Here is a 15,347-nt window from a genome sequence, read left to right on the forward strand (position 1 = left end):
CTTGTCGGAAGACCCAGACACCGGGCCTTGCATAGGGTGCGATCTGCACCTTCCCCATAAAAGGGCAGTAACACCAAAGGGGCAGAAAGGAACTGGTGCCAAGGCTAGAATCTTATGGGCCAAGAATCACCTTGGTCCTGACCTTGTGAAAACTTGGCATGATTAGAGGCATTTACACAGTGATATAGAGCATGGCAGCCTTCAAATTGGAGCAATTTGGTCCCACTAGTGAGGGTCAGGGATCCAGCAGGGGAAATGGCCTGGATGGTAGTTGGATGCCAGTGTTTCCAGCAGCATAGGGGAGGTGGATCTCGACTGTGGTATGGGCACCCACGGGCCACATATAAATTAGGTGCCCTTCCACTAACACAAGTTCCGACAGGGTCAATGGTGGAGGGGAATGGCAAACTGTATCTGGACATAACAGCTGGCTGGGCTCAAGGCCAACATGATCACAGATTCTAAAATACAGCAAATAGAGGTTGGGCGGAAAAATACAGTTCGGTTTTAGTTGCTTTAAGCAGAGGTTGGTCAACATTATGTATGGACTGTCAAGTGAGTTGATTGAATCGGTAACTTTGAGAGACTTATACAGGTTCAGGTGAAAAACGTGGTAATGGGTGTGAGGGAGATATCATAGTATTTACAGTGCAGCAGGACATTCGGCCCGTCGAGTCTGCACCGGCCCTGGGAAAGAGCACCCTACCCAAGCCCACACCTCCACCCTATCCCCGTAACCCCACCTAACTTTTTTGGACACCAAGGGCAATTCTGCATGGCCAATCCACCTAACTTGCACGTCTTTGGATTGTGGGAGGAAGCAGAGCACCCGGAGGAAGCCCACGCAGACACGGGGAGAAAGTGCAGACTCCGCAGACAGTGACCCAGCGGGGAATCGAACCTGGGACCCTGGAGCTGTGAAGCAACTGTGCTAACCACTGGGCTACCCTGTCATGGGAATAATATTTCATAGATATTGCAAACAGCTAGATAGACTACAATGGTCTTATCCAGTCATCTAGATGCCTGCGAACCAATCTAAGAATTCAATTCCATTTTTACCCTAATTAATTGGAACCAGCTATGGACCCTCACATTTCAACAAATATAAATACCTGAAACTACTGATAGGTACCGATTAGACTGATCAACTGTTTGCCCAATGACTGAAGTAATTCCTGGGAAGTGTACGATTTTCCCATCAGAATCTGGAATCAACACAAGCCTGCCAATTTATGCTGAGTCAGGATGATTTGAACGTTATGTTTCTAACCCATGTACCAATGGGGTTAACGTTTTGAATAGTTTGCGTGCAATGGCAGGAAAACTAGCACAGGAAATTAAACTCTGCTCTGCCCTCCCCTGCAGGAAGACAACACAATTCAGAAGAGTCTAATGGCCATCACAGCTGTTGTAATGTGTTGAACAACAAGCTGCTGTTGCAAGCATGTGTGTGTCACACAGTACCGTAGCCGAGCTGTATTCAATTTCACGTTCCGACAGCAACGCTCGATTAAAAAGCAGCACTGCAGCATCCCAAGAGCAAAACCCAAATAAATTGAATACTGGTTGTTGTATACAGATTCGAGATCCAAGTCCTAGTCTGAGCTCAGCGAGCTGGTCTCAGTGGATCCAACAATTGGAAGTCTTTGTTGCTCCTGATTTAGAGTATGGTGTGGGGTGATGAGGAAATGGGGAAGGAAATTAGTCAAGGTCATTGGGCAGTAATGAGCTCCGCAGGAATGTTCACACACATGGATAGGATTGTAAAGTCAAAACAGGCAGTGCTGGAAAAAGTTAGCTGGTCGGGCAGAATATTTGGAAAGAGACATGGGGTTGATGTTTTGAGTCAAATAGGTCTCTTCTTTGGAACTCAAAGGACAGGACGTGATTGGGCTTCACTGTGATCCTACAGGGTTCGTCTCTCGTATGAAGAATGGCCACTTGGGAAAGATGCAAGAGTCACTTCAGTCATCTGGAGAACTGTAGCCAGGACACAATGCCTTTAGGTGAAGGATGGAAATGATATATTTCACAATTAATACAAACAATTTCAAAGAAATCTTGCTGTGGGAAGTAGAATTATGACAAACTGTTCAAAATTCACTATTATTTTTTATTCATTTACGGGATGTGGGCGTCGCTGGGTAGGCCATCATTTAGTGTCCATCCGTAGGTGCCCTTCAGAAGTTGGTGGTGAGCTGCCTTCTTGAACCGCTGCAGTCATTGAAGTGCAGGCACACCCACTGTGCTGTTAGGAAGGGAGATCCAGGATGTTGCCCCAGCGACAGTGAAGAGACGGCGATATTTTTCCAAGTCGGGTGGCGAGTTATCTGAAGCGGAATCTCCAGCTGGCGAGGTTCCCTGGTGTCTGCTGCTCTTGTCCTTCTAGATGGTAGTGGTCGTGGGTTTGGAGAGTTCTGCCTAAGGAACCTTGAGTTTGTAGTGGTTGAGGGTTTGACTGTTTGTGGAAGGGGGAGCAATCAAGCACGCTGCTTTGTGCTGGATGGCGTTGAACTTCTGGAGTGTTGTTGGAGCTGCACTCATCCAGGCAAGTGGAGAATATTCCATCACACTCCTGACTTGTGCCTTGTAGATGGTGGACAGGCTTTGGGGGCTCAGGTGAGTTACTCGCCATAGGATTCCTAGTCTTTGATATGCCCTGGCAGCCACAGTATTAATATGGCTAATCCAGTTCAGTTTCTGACCAATGACAACCCCCAGGATGATGATTGTGGGGGATTCAGCGAATGTAATGCCATTGAATGTCAAGGGGCGATGGTCGAGATGATCATTGCCTGGCATTTGTGTGGTGCGAATGGAACTTGCCATTTATCAGCCCAAGACTGGATATTATCAATGTCTTGCTGCATTTGGAAATGGACTGCTTCATTATTTGAGGAGTCACGAATGGCGCGGAATATTGTGCAATCATCTACAAATGACCTTATGATGGAAGGAAGATCCATTAATGAGCAGCTGAAGATGGTTGGGCCTGGGGCATTATCCGGAGGAACTCCTGCAGGAATGTTCTGGAGCTGAGATGATTGACCTCCAACCACCACAACTATCTTCCTTTGTGCCAGGTATGACTCCAACCAGCGGAGAGTTTTCCCGATTCCCATTGCCTCCAGTTTAGCTAGGGTTCCTTGATGCCATACTCGGCCAAATGCTGCCTTGATGTCAATGGCTGTCACTCTCACCTCACCTCTGGCATTCAGCTCTATTGTCCATGTTTGAACCAAGGCTGTAATGAGGTCAGGAGCTGAGTGGCCCTGGCAGAACCCAAACCGAGTGCCCGTGAGCAGGTTATTGCTGAGAAAGTGCCGCTTGGTAGCACTGTTGATGACTCCTTTCATCACTTTGCTGATGATGGAGAGTAGACTGCTTTAGGTATTATCTGAATCTTTTGTTGAGATTATTTCCTTCTAAGCACAGTTATGCACCAGTCCAGCTCTTCAAATTGGCTGCAAGAACGAAAGCAATCTCTCTACAGAGATCATGTTCTAACTCTGGTTGGACAAATTCCTGGAGGTTTGCACACAGGACCCCCTTCCCCAAGCTGACCTTCCCTCCCTTCCCCAAGCTGACCCTCCCTCCTTTCCCCAAGCTGACCCTCCCTCCCTTCCCCAAGCTGACCCTCCCTCCCTTCCCCAAGCTGACCCTCCCTCCCTTCATCCAAGCTGACCCTCCCTTCGCCAAGCTGACCCTTCCTCCCTTCCCCAAGCTGACCCACCCTCCTTTCCCCAAGCTGACCCTCCCTCCCTTCCCCAAGCTGACCCTCCCTCCTTTCCCCAAGCTGACCATCCCTCCCTTCCCCAAGCTGACCCTCCCTCCTTTCCCCAAGCTGACCCTCCCTCCTTTCCCCAAGCTGACCCTCCCTCCTTTCCCCAAGCTGACCCTCCCTCCCTTCCCCTAGCTGACCCTCCCTCCTTTCCCCAAGCTGACCCTCCCTCCTTTCCCCAAGCTGACCCTCCCTCCTTTCCCCAAGCTGACCCTCCCTCCTTTCCCAAGCTGACCCTCCCTCCTTTCCCCAAGCTGACCCTCCCTCCTTTTCCCAAGCTGACCCTCCCTCCTTTTCCCAAGCTGACCCTCCATCCTTTCCCTAAGCTGACCCTACCTCCTTTCCCCAAGCTGACCCTCCCTCGTTTCCCCAAGCTGACCCTCCCTCCCTTCCCCAAGCTGACCCTCCCTCCCTTCCCCAAGCTGACCCTCCCTCCTTTCCCCAAGCTGACCCTCCCTCCCTTCCCCAAGCTGACCCTCCCTCCCTTCCCCAAGCTGACCCTCCCTCCTTTCCCCAAGCTGACCCTCCCTCCTTTCCCCAAGCTGACCCTCCCTCCTTTCCCCAAGCTGACCCTCCCTCCTTTCCCCAAGCTGACCCTCCCTCCTTTCCCCAAGCTGACCCTCCCTCCCTTTCCCAAGCTGACCCTCCCTCCATTCCCCAAGCTGACCCTCCCTCCATTCCCCAAGCTGACCCTCCCTCCTTTCCCCAAGCTGACCCTCCCTCCCTTCCCCAAGCTGACCCTCCCTCCTTTCCCTAAACTGACCCTCCCTCCATTCCCCAAGCTGACCCTCCCTCCTTTCCCCAAGCTGACCCTCCCTCCTTTCCCCAAGCTGACCCTCCCTCCTTTCCCCAAGCTGACCCTCCCTCCTTTCCCCAAGCTGACCCTCCCTCCTTTCCCCAAGCTGACCCTCCCTCCTTTCCCCAAGCTGACCCTCCCTCCCTTTCCCAAGCTGACCCTCCCTCCTTTCCCCAAGCTGACCCTCCCTCCTTTCCCCGAGCTGACCCTCCCTCCTTTCCCCAAGCTGACCCTCCCTCCTTTCCCCAAGCTGACCCTCCCTCCTTTCCCCAAGCTGACCCTCCCTCCTTTCCCCAAGCTGACCCTCCCTCCCTTCCCTAAGCTGACCCTCCCTCCTTTCCCCAAGCTGACCCTCCCTCCCTACCCCAAGCTGACCCTCCCTCCCTTCCCCAAGCTGACCCTCCCTCCCTTCCCCAAGCTGACCGTCCCTCCTTTCCAATACTTTTATAACTAATAATGTCCAAAAAATTTGAAGAAACATTTAAAAACATTTCCCCTATGATTTTTCTCCCAGGTTGCTTACGGCAGCGTCCAGGAGATTAACCTGTAACTCCTGGGGAACGGCAGGATAATCGAGGAGTGATGACAGCCCTTCTGCATAGGTGGCTGCCTTCCACTCAGTGTATCCTCATAAGAGACTCTAAAAAGGGGACTCAGCAAACTGGGAATCAAAGCTGCAGTAACCAAGACTCACTCCAGGTTCCATTGCAGGAGAGCATGGTTGATGAAAGACACTGTTGACATATGTCTTTGCCTCAGGAACGACTCAAGTGTTGTCCCGTCAATTGCTGAAACGTTGAATTCTTTTGTGCGCAGATATTGTGTTTATGTCAAAATACCTGCAGTTGAGTTCTGTCAATGCATCGATTGATTTACATACCACGTCGGCAGCACGGTAGCACAGTGCTTAACACTGCTGCTTCACAGCGCCAGGGTCCCAGGTTCGATTCTTGGCTTGGGTCACTGTCTGTGCGGAGTCTGCAAGTTCTCCCTGGTTCTGCGTGGGTTTCCTCCAGGTGCTCCGGTTTCCTCCCACAAGATGGGCAGCACAGTGGTTAGCACTGTTGCTTCACAGTGTCAGGGTCCCAGGTTCGATTCCTGGCTTGCGTCACTGTGTGTCTGCACATACTCCCAGTGTTTCGTCCGGGTGCTCTGGTTTCCTCCCACAAGTCCCAAAAGACGTGCTGTTAAATAATTTGATCATTCTGAATTCTCCCTCTGTGTACTCGAACAGGCGCCGGAGTGTGGCGACTAGGGGATTTTCACAGTAACTCCCTTGCAGTGTTAATGTAGGCCTACTTGTGACAATAATACAGGTTATCTTGTCAGCCCAACTCATCTTTTCAGATGCTTAAACGGTCGACTGCCAGAAAGAGTACGCAATCCACTGCTTTCTGTTTTTAAGAACTGCAAGATATCAAAGTAGTAACTTCTCTGACTAATACGGACTTATTTTCTGACTTGATGCAGCGATTAAATGACTGATTTCAAAAATGGGGGTAAGAAAACATTGGCTGAAAAAAATGTTCATCTTCCCTCTGGAAGTTCTCTTGCTGTCACCCCAATAATCATCAAAATGGCAGTAAAATGTACTTGAGGCAAGTCCGTTCCACATACTCCACAGCCTTATGAGATGTTTGTAGAGAATTAGCCATCAAACGCGGCGTTTCTTTAAACACAAAGGGATGATCCGCGGCTAATGAATGCAAATATCGAGGATCATTTTCATTCCAGAGTACAACTGTGACAATTTTTTTTTTTTTTTTTTTTTTTTTTTTACACAAATGATTTAATCCCCGAGCCTATGCTGAAGGTTTAACAGCCAGTGTTGCAGAACTGAATTGGCAAACAGATATTAGTGCCATTTCCAAGTGCATTCAGAATCAAAAGCCTCAGTCAAATAATCCTCCGTCTAGGCTGTTGCATGAACAATACCCATTTTGATGAGCAACCTGAAAATGCATGTGGGATCATAGCCCAACCAGGATTCAAAGCCCTCATAGAATGAGGAGATAAGGAAAGAAGGAAGGGAAAGGAGCGATTAAGTTCATTTTAAGGTGGGGTTATTGTCTCAAAATTAATATTTAATTGAGTAAAGATTGACAGCCACCTGTTACTCACTGGGAGCTCAGTAATAATGCTCTCTGTCATTCTTACAGCGTTTGCTCTCAATGCACTTTGCTCCATTACTAGGTTGCACACACCTTCCTAATGTTAGAGAAGCTCCTAGCCAAACTAACAGAGTCACGGCTTTCACACCTTTTGTTCTCTCTGGGGACTGCCATTCACAGTCTTTCCCCGTGGTTTCTGTGCCTAATAGCACCCCATTTCCCTGGGTTTCTGTGGCTAATAGCACCCCATTTCCCTGGGTTTCTGTGGCCATTAGCACTCCATTTCCCTGGGTTTCTGTGGCTATGACACATCTTTCATTCTCACTCCACAGTATAAATATTTCCCACTTTGTCTTATAGCTTTGACAAAGGGTCATCTGGACTCGAAACGTTAGCTCTTTTCTCTCCTACAGATGCTGCCAGACCTGCTGAGATTTTCCAGCATTTTCTCTTTGGTAACAGAGTCATGCTCACTGAGCACACGTAAGAGTTGCAAACGTGCAGTTTCCCTCCAAGTTGGAAAGCCACCTGCAAGTTCTCCTCCAAGCCACACACCATCTTGACTTGGAACTATATCTCAGTTCCTTCACTGCTACTGGGTCATAAACCTCTAATTCCTTTCCAAACAGCACTATGGGTGTACCTACACCACGTGGATTGCAGCAGTTCAAATCAGTTTTCTAATTTAGTTGCACTCAGCACACAAAGCAGCATCTGTGTGGACCCTTCATTGAAATTCCTTATGACTGAGCTTTACAATTAACACTTTATTCTGCAAAATAAGAGCTCACTATGTAGGGGGTAACATATTAACATGGCATGGGGATTGTTTAGCAAACATGGGGGCGGACCTATGGCGTTTTTTATATCCAAGATATAAGGATTCCCCCCCCTCATATTTATCAGGTTTACTCTAGGATTGACATTTTTCTGGCGGGTAGGCCCTTTCTCCCCTGGGTGAGGAAAGCAGATTACTCGGCTAATGTAATTTTGGACCACGCGCCACACTTTGTGAGGGCAGCACGGTAGCATAGTGGTTAGCACTGTGGCTTCACAGCGCCAGGGTCCCAAGTTTGATTCCCTGCTGGGTCACTGTCTGTGTGGAGTCTGCACGTTCTCCCAGTGTGTGCGAGGGTTTCCTCCGGGTGCTCCGGTTTCCTCCCACAGTCCAAAGATGTGCAGGTTAGGTGGATTGGCCATGCTAAATTGCCCTTAGTGTCCAAAAAGGTTAGGAGGTGTTATTGGGTTAGGGGATAGGGTGTGAGGGCTTAAGTGGGTCGGTGCAGACTCAATGGGCCGAATGGCCTCCTTCTGCACTGTATGTTCTATGTTTGTGGGCTTGATTCTGGAGTCGGTCCCTCTCAGCGACCAACATGGAGATTGGATGCAGCGCTATTAACAGATAAATGATTTTTCCGGCTTGTAATTGATAATATGGAAAGATGTGTCATTTGAAACATGGAAGTCTGGCAATATCTGGTCTGAGAGAACTTGAGGATACAGGGAAAGATCCCACAAAGGGTTAACAGCAACTGTCAGGGAAGGATTGTAAAATGCAGATATCCTTGGTCAAGCAGACTTAGCAAACAAGACAAACAGGATTTTGAATGAAGCCAAAAACAATGGCTCACACCTTCATTGAAAGTAACTATCTTAGCAAGGATCTGGAAAAGAAAGGATGAGATTCTAGGTGTGAAAATTTGCTAATACCAGGTTTATCAGTCTACGAGAAACATAATTCAAAGCCAAAATCAAAGTCAAAATTGAGCTGAGGACACAATTGGAAAATAAAACTATAGAAATGACAGGAATTAAAAGTAACACCTCTTGAAACCAAAGCATTTTGAACATCACAAAGGAAACAATGTAATCAGATCCAAGAGATGAAGTCAAGGGCCTGTTCCTGATGAATACTTTGTTGGATTAGACTATTTAGATCAAAGTTCCTTTTTACAATCAAAGAAAATAAGAGTTACTTTACAATAACATCAAAAAACTTAATTGTTAGAAAGCAAATATAAACCTCGAGACCAGGGCAGGAACTATCCAGAACCAGAACTCAGGGAGAGAGAGCTCAGAGAGAGAGGGGAGAAGCAGAGACAGATTACACAGTCAGCTCGGTCATGGGAAAGATAGGACACAGCAACCGAGCTAACCAGCGAATACATCTTTAAAAGACCAGACTTTAAAGAAGATTGATTGTCAAGTTGGGCCTGAAGGTCCCTTCAACCAACCAGAAGGATCCAGAAGCAAGATCTTTTTACTTTTCTGTAAAGACAGTGATTGCATCTTTTAAAAAGAGAAAAAAATATATAATAATAAAATAACTTAAAAGTTTTAACCTGAAACAGTGGTTATTAGTCTACTTTACTTACTTAGCAATGCGGGACCCAGGATCGATGCTACTAAGTGGTAAGTAGATGAAATCTTTGGTGAAGGTATGGGTTATACCAGGGGATAACTTGAAAATATAGTTTGACCTGAATAGCACCCACTGAAGCTTGCATCGGAGTCCCTGATCACCATTTAGAATGTCGGCCCTTTTTGGTATAGGGGGACTTCTAAGAATAGTGGTGAGTTTTCAAAAACAGGCTTCCGACTTCTGCCATTGAGGAATATATCAGGTTTAATAAGAACAAGACTGTCCCACCCTCCACCTTCAGGGGAAGCTCTTCAGGTAGCTGTTAGAGGGGAGATAATCCCCTATAAAGCATATATGGACGGGACTGCGACAGTGGGGCAGCAGAGGCTGGTGGACTCTACCCCTGAGGTGGACCATCAGTACTTGCTTGACCATAGCCCGGAGATGCTGGCGAGCAGAGAGAAGCTGCAGGCGCAGTGTGAACTGCTGTCAACAGGTACGGTGGCAGGCCAGCTGCAGAGCTCGACGGGGCTATTTTATGAATACGGGGAGACGGTCAGTCGCCTTTTAACACATCAGCTTTGGCGGCAGGCGGCTTCCCGGGAGTTCATGCAAGTCAGGGATTCGAGTGGGAATATGACTTCCACCGTGGGCAAAGTCAACGCAGCTTTCGAGACATTTCACAATAATCTTTATAGGTCAGCGTCCCAGGAGAGCAGTTCAGACATGGCCGAAGTTTTAGATGGGTTGTCCTTTCCATTGGTGGAGAGAGGGAGGAAGGAGGAGCTGGAGGCCCTATTAAGTCTTGAGGCGATACTAAAGGGTATTGGATCAATGCAATGGGTAAAGACCCTGTCCCGATGGGTTCCCCATCGAGTTCTAGAAGTAGTTTTTGGGGCAGTTGACTGTATTAATATTGGACATGTTTTAAAAAATAAATTTAGAGTACCCAACTAATTTATTTTCCAATTAAGGGGCAATTTAGTGTGGCCAATCTACCTGCGCTGCATATCTTTGGGTTGTGGGGGCGAGATCCACGCAGACACAGGCAGAATGTGTAAACTCCACACGGACAATGACCCAGAGCCAGGATCGAACCTAGGACCTCGGCGCCGTGAGGCAGCAGTGCTAACCACTGCGCCACTGTGCTGCCCTAGTGGAGGTTAAATCTGACTTACAAAAGTGGGTTAGTCTTAAGTGGGTTAGTCTAGATATACCACATCCACAGGTTCCCCATTATCCACCTTGCTGGCTATGCCCTCAAAGAACTTAAGCAAGTTTGTTATGCATGACTAACCCTTCATAAATGGTGACAATGAAGGATTGAGCTTTGTCTTTCCAAATATTCAGTCATCTCCTCCTTAATGAATGATTTCATCAACTTCCCACCACAGAGGTCAAGCTATTCAGTCTATAGTTTCCTACTTTTTGCCTCTCTTCCTTTTTGAATAGGGGAGTTACACTAGTGTGTTTCCAATTCACTGGGACCTTTCCAGTGTCCAAAGAACACAACCACCGTCTCTGCTGCCACCATCTTTAATACCCTAGGGTGCAGGCCATCAGGTCCCGGAGACTTATCTGCCTTTAATCCCATTAGTTTATTCAATACCATCGCCATAGTGATGGTTATTGCACTAAGCTCCTCTGCATTAACTGCAGTGCTTGGAAAATTATCCTCTACCATGAAGACAGAGGCAAAATATTGGTTCAGTGCCTTCACCATCTCGGTGTTCCTCATTATTACCTCACCAGTATTGTCCTCTATCAACATTTACTTTAGCTATTCTCTCACTCTTCATATACTTATAGAAGCTCTTGGTATCAGTGTTTATGTTTTCTGCTAGTTTCCTTTCGTAGTCAATCTTAGCTTTTTTGGTTCTATTTTTCACAGCTTCTTTGCTAACCCCTAAAGTTCTCCCAATTCTCCAGTTTACCTCTAGCTTTTGCAGTATGGTATGCCCTAGTAGTTTTTTTCTTTTATGTCCTCTTTGTCTTCCTTATTTAGCTGTGGAACATTTTTCTCCCTTTTACAATTCCTCTTCCTCTCAGGAATAATTGGTGTTAAATAACTCCCCATACATCCGCCACTGTTCCTCAACTGTCCTACCCTCAATTATTTGAGACCAGGCTACTTGGGCCAACTCTTTCCTCAGGCCTGTATAATTAACTCTGCCCAACGCTAAAACTCTAGTATGGCACTCTGTCCTCTCTCGGTTGGAAACTTGTTGGAGAAATGGCAGATGGAGTTTAATCCGGACAAATGTGAGGTAATGAATTTTGGAAGATCTAATACAGGTGGGAATTATGCAGAAAATGGCAGAACCCTTAGGGGGTATTGACAGGCAGAGAGATCTAGCCACAGGTCCACATGTCACTGAAAGTGGCAACACAGGTGGATAAGTTAGTCAAGATGGAATATGGCATGCTTGCCTTCATCGTCGAGTATAAAAATTGGCAAGTCATGCTGCAGCTGTACAGAACCTTAGTTAGGCCACAGTTGGAATATTGCGTACAATTTTGGTCGCCACACTACTAGAAGGATGTAGATGCTTTGGAGAGTGTACAGAACAGGTTTATGGGCCTATAGGCGCTTGAGGGGAGTCAACCACTTTGTGGTGGGTCTGGAGTCACATGTATGCCAGGTAAGGACGGCAGATTTCCTTCCCTGAAGGACATTAGTGAACCAGATGGGTTTTTATGACAATTAACAATGGTTTTATGGTTCTCATGGTTTTAATTCCAGATATTTTATTGAATTCAAATTTCACCAACTGCAGTGGGCATTACTCTGGGTCTCTGGTTTACTAGTCCAGTGACAATACCACTATGCCATTGCCTCCCCCTGGAGGGTATTGGCTATGTGAGGTTGGATAAACCCGGATTGTTTTCACTGGAACTACGGAGGTAGAGGTCAAACGCTAGGAATCCTACGGCGAGTAACTCCCCTCCTGATCCCCAACCAAAGCTTGTGCACCATCTAAAAGGCAGAAGTCAGGAGTGTGATGGAATACTCTCCACTTGCCTGGACGAGCGCAGCTCCAACAACACTCAAGAAGCTCAACACCATCCAGGAGAAGCAGCCCGCTTGATTATTATTGGTGCCTCAAACATTCAATCACCGGTGAAAAGTGGCAGCCATGTGTATCATCTAAAAGATGCACTGCAAGAAATTGCTAAAGTTCCTTAAGCAGCACCTTCCAAACCCACGACCACTACCATCTAGAAAGACAAGAGCAACAGATACCTGGGAACCCCACCACCTGGAGGTTCCCCTCCAAGTCACTCACCACCCTGACTTGGAAATACATTGCTGTTCCTTCACTGTCGCTGGGCCAAAATCCTGGAACTCCCTCCCTAACAGCACTGTGGGTGCACCTACACCTCAGGGACTGCAGCGGTTCAAGAAAGCAGCTCACTACCACCTTCTGAAGGGCAATAAATGCTGGCCTAACCAGCAACGCCCACATCCCGTAAATAAATTTTTTAAAAAGATGGACGAGAGTTCTTGTATGGGCCCTAGTTTGGCCGCCTTGGTAACTGCCTCACTTCCTCTCTCCCCTGTGAAGTTTTCTTCTAACCCAGTTGTTCGGTCTATCCTGATGATATGGAAGCAATTTAAACAACATTAAGCTCCCCCCCCCCCCCGCCCCCCACCCACACCACCACTCCCAGTATTGTAAAACCAAGTTCATTTTTCAAATCAGGCTCCTCCCATACACCACTGGAGAAAGCTCAAATCTAACATCGACAGAGCCTTACTCTATTATCAGAGCCTTAATATTAAAACATGCCGCTGTGCAGAGACCTGGGTGTGCTAGTGCACAAGTCGCAAAAAGTTGGTTTACAGGTGCAACAGGTGATTAAGAAGGCAAACGGAGTTTTGTCCTTCATTGCTATAGGGACAGGAGTTTAAGACTAGGGAGATAATGCTGCAATTGTATAAGGTGTTAGTGAGGCCACACCTGTAGTATTGTGTTCAGTTTTGGTCTCCTTACCTGAGAAAGGACATACTGGCGCTGGAGGGTGTGCAGAGGAGATTCACTAGGTTAATCCCACAGCTGAAGGGGTTGGATTACGAGGAGAGGTTGAGTAGACTGGGACAGTACTCGTTGGAATTTAGAAGGATGCAGGGGGTCTTATAGAAACGTATAAAATTATGAAGGGAATAGATAGGATAGACGCGGGCAGGTTGTTTCCACTGGTGGGTGAAAGCAGAACCAGGGGGCATAGCCTCAAAATAAGGTGAAGATTTAGGATGAGTTTAGGAGGAACGTCTTCACCCAAAGGGTTGTGAATCTATGGAATTCCTTGCCCAGTGAAGCAGTTGAGGCTCCTTCGTTAAATGTTTTTAAGATAAATAGATAGTTTTTTGAAGAATAAAGGGATTAAGGGTTATGGTGTTCGGGCCGGAAAGTGGAGCTGAGTCCACAAAATTGAATGGCGGAGCAGGCTCGAGGGGCCAGATGGCCTACTCCTGCTCCTAGTTCTTATGTTCTTACTCCAGTGATGTGTGGAAGATACTGAAAATTAAGAATTTAGTTTAGATCAGTAGTAAATCAGGTCAAATATACAAGTATCTCACAGCAGTATGGACAGTTTGTCATTAACCGCCGAGCGCAAAATTCATTCCACAAGTAAGGGGTACAGAATAATTGAAGAGCAGTGCAGCTGTGAGCAAGGCTGTGAGCCTCTCAGAGTGGAATAAATTCCACAATTATTGGTTTACCATTGAAGATCAAATTCGCTACACAAAAATACTGTTTTGTTTCATTACTATAATTAATGTATTTCACTCTGGGGTATCAGAAACCTGGAAGGGCTTTAATATCTTCCCAGCTCCTCGGAGTGATTTTTATTTCCCTCCATCTCAAAAAGCACACAAAGGAGAGATTAAAGTAAGTTTCTTGGGCTCTCTCATAACTTTTGGATATATTTTAATCTCGCTTCACACCGCTGAATTAAATTTCTAGGTCCCTAGGTTTGTACTCAATTCTGAATCGGGATTACCAATTATTATTGGTGCTGGAAGGTAGTTCTGCTGCTAGCTACTGGTGATAGAGACCAATTTCTGACTTCAAAATCTTCCCCAATTACCAGTTCTTAAACATTTATACCTATAGAATCAATCATTCTGAGAGAGATGAAAATATATTTCTCAACTATAAACTGGGACAACACAGAATATAAAGTCAGGTAACCGACTCCTTGACCCATGCTGGCTCCCGGTCCCGCTATGCCTAGATTTAAAATTCTCATCCCTGCTTTCAAATTTCACCTGCGCCTTGTGCTTCCCTAGGATATTCTTCATAACCTACCTCTTTGACCAAGTTTTTGGTTACCCGCTTAAGTGTCATATTTTATTTTATATTGTGTCTATTTATATTTATTTCTAAGCCAGGGCTTAGAAACTCCAAAGTTTATTATGAAGTCCACCTGACCTACAATCTTTGTTGAATTTGGCTAGGATGAGCACAAGAGCCTTCCCGTCAGGCATGATTCATCAGTCTTCCCAGACACTTTCATCAAAACAAGTTTTATTCTAAGAACTTAGTTAACATATATATATATAATTATATATTATATGTAAACACACAGCAAGAATTTTTATCAATTACTAACATAAAGAAGCCACACAGCTACAGTAATCCATGTATAACACTTAATGAATTCCCACTTAGCTGTTCCAATTCAAAAACAAAATCCATTCAACCAAAAACCCCTTTTCAAGGGCGTGGCCCAGCACTCTGCATTCTCACTTGAATCAGACTGGCTTTCCCTGAGATTCTGACCCCGTCTCACCAGCAGGTTTAAACCCTTCTGGAAAGCAAACTATATATTTTAAGTGACCAAAGCAGGTAGCTATAATCAATGTTTTTTTTTTGCTGGAACAACTCCTTAAAATGAAAACATAGAAAGACAGGAAAAAAACACTTCTTTCTCCCTGTTGTCCAAAGCAGTAAAACTGAAAGTGAAACTTTGAAAACCTCTCAGCCACAGCTCAGCTCCACCCACAAAATAACATCACTGAAGCCATGTGATAAGACAAAAACCTTTCTTAAAGGGACACTCCCATGACAAAGGTTCCTGTGAAGTGCCTTCGGATGGTTTGCATGTTCTCTCCGTGGCTGCGCGGGTTTCCTCCGGGTGCCACAGTTTCCTCGCTCGGTCCAAAGATGTGCAGGTTAGATGGGGTTATGGGGTAACGGGGTAAGGGCGGGGGAGTGAGCCTCTTTCAGAGGGTGGGTGCAGACTCGATGGGACAAATGGCCCCCTTCTGCACGGTAGGGACTCTAA

The 15,347-nt window shown here is 46.4% G+C and overlaps 1 protein-coding gene across 4 annotated transcripts in view; it reads right to left on the reverse strand.

Annotated features, from left to right (window-relative positions):
* The window catches only part of ctnnbip1 (catenin, beta interacting protein 1), a 140,199-nt gene that overhangs the window by 72,133 nt on the left and 52,719 nt on the right, over positions 1-15,347 (reverse strand). The gene's annotated exons all lie outside the window — the stretch shown is intronic.

The sequence above is a fragment of the Scyliorhinus torazame genome, chromosome 16, assembly GCF_047496885.1.
Source record: "Scyliorhinus torazame isolate Kashiwa2021f chromosome 16, sScyTor2.1, whole genome shotgun sequence".
In the NCBI taxonomy this organism is placed as follows: Eukaryota; Metazoa; Chordata; class Chondrichthyes; order Carcharhiniformes; family Scyliorhinidae; genus Scyliorhinus; species Scyliorhinus torazame.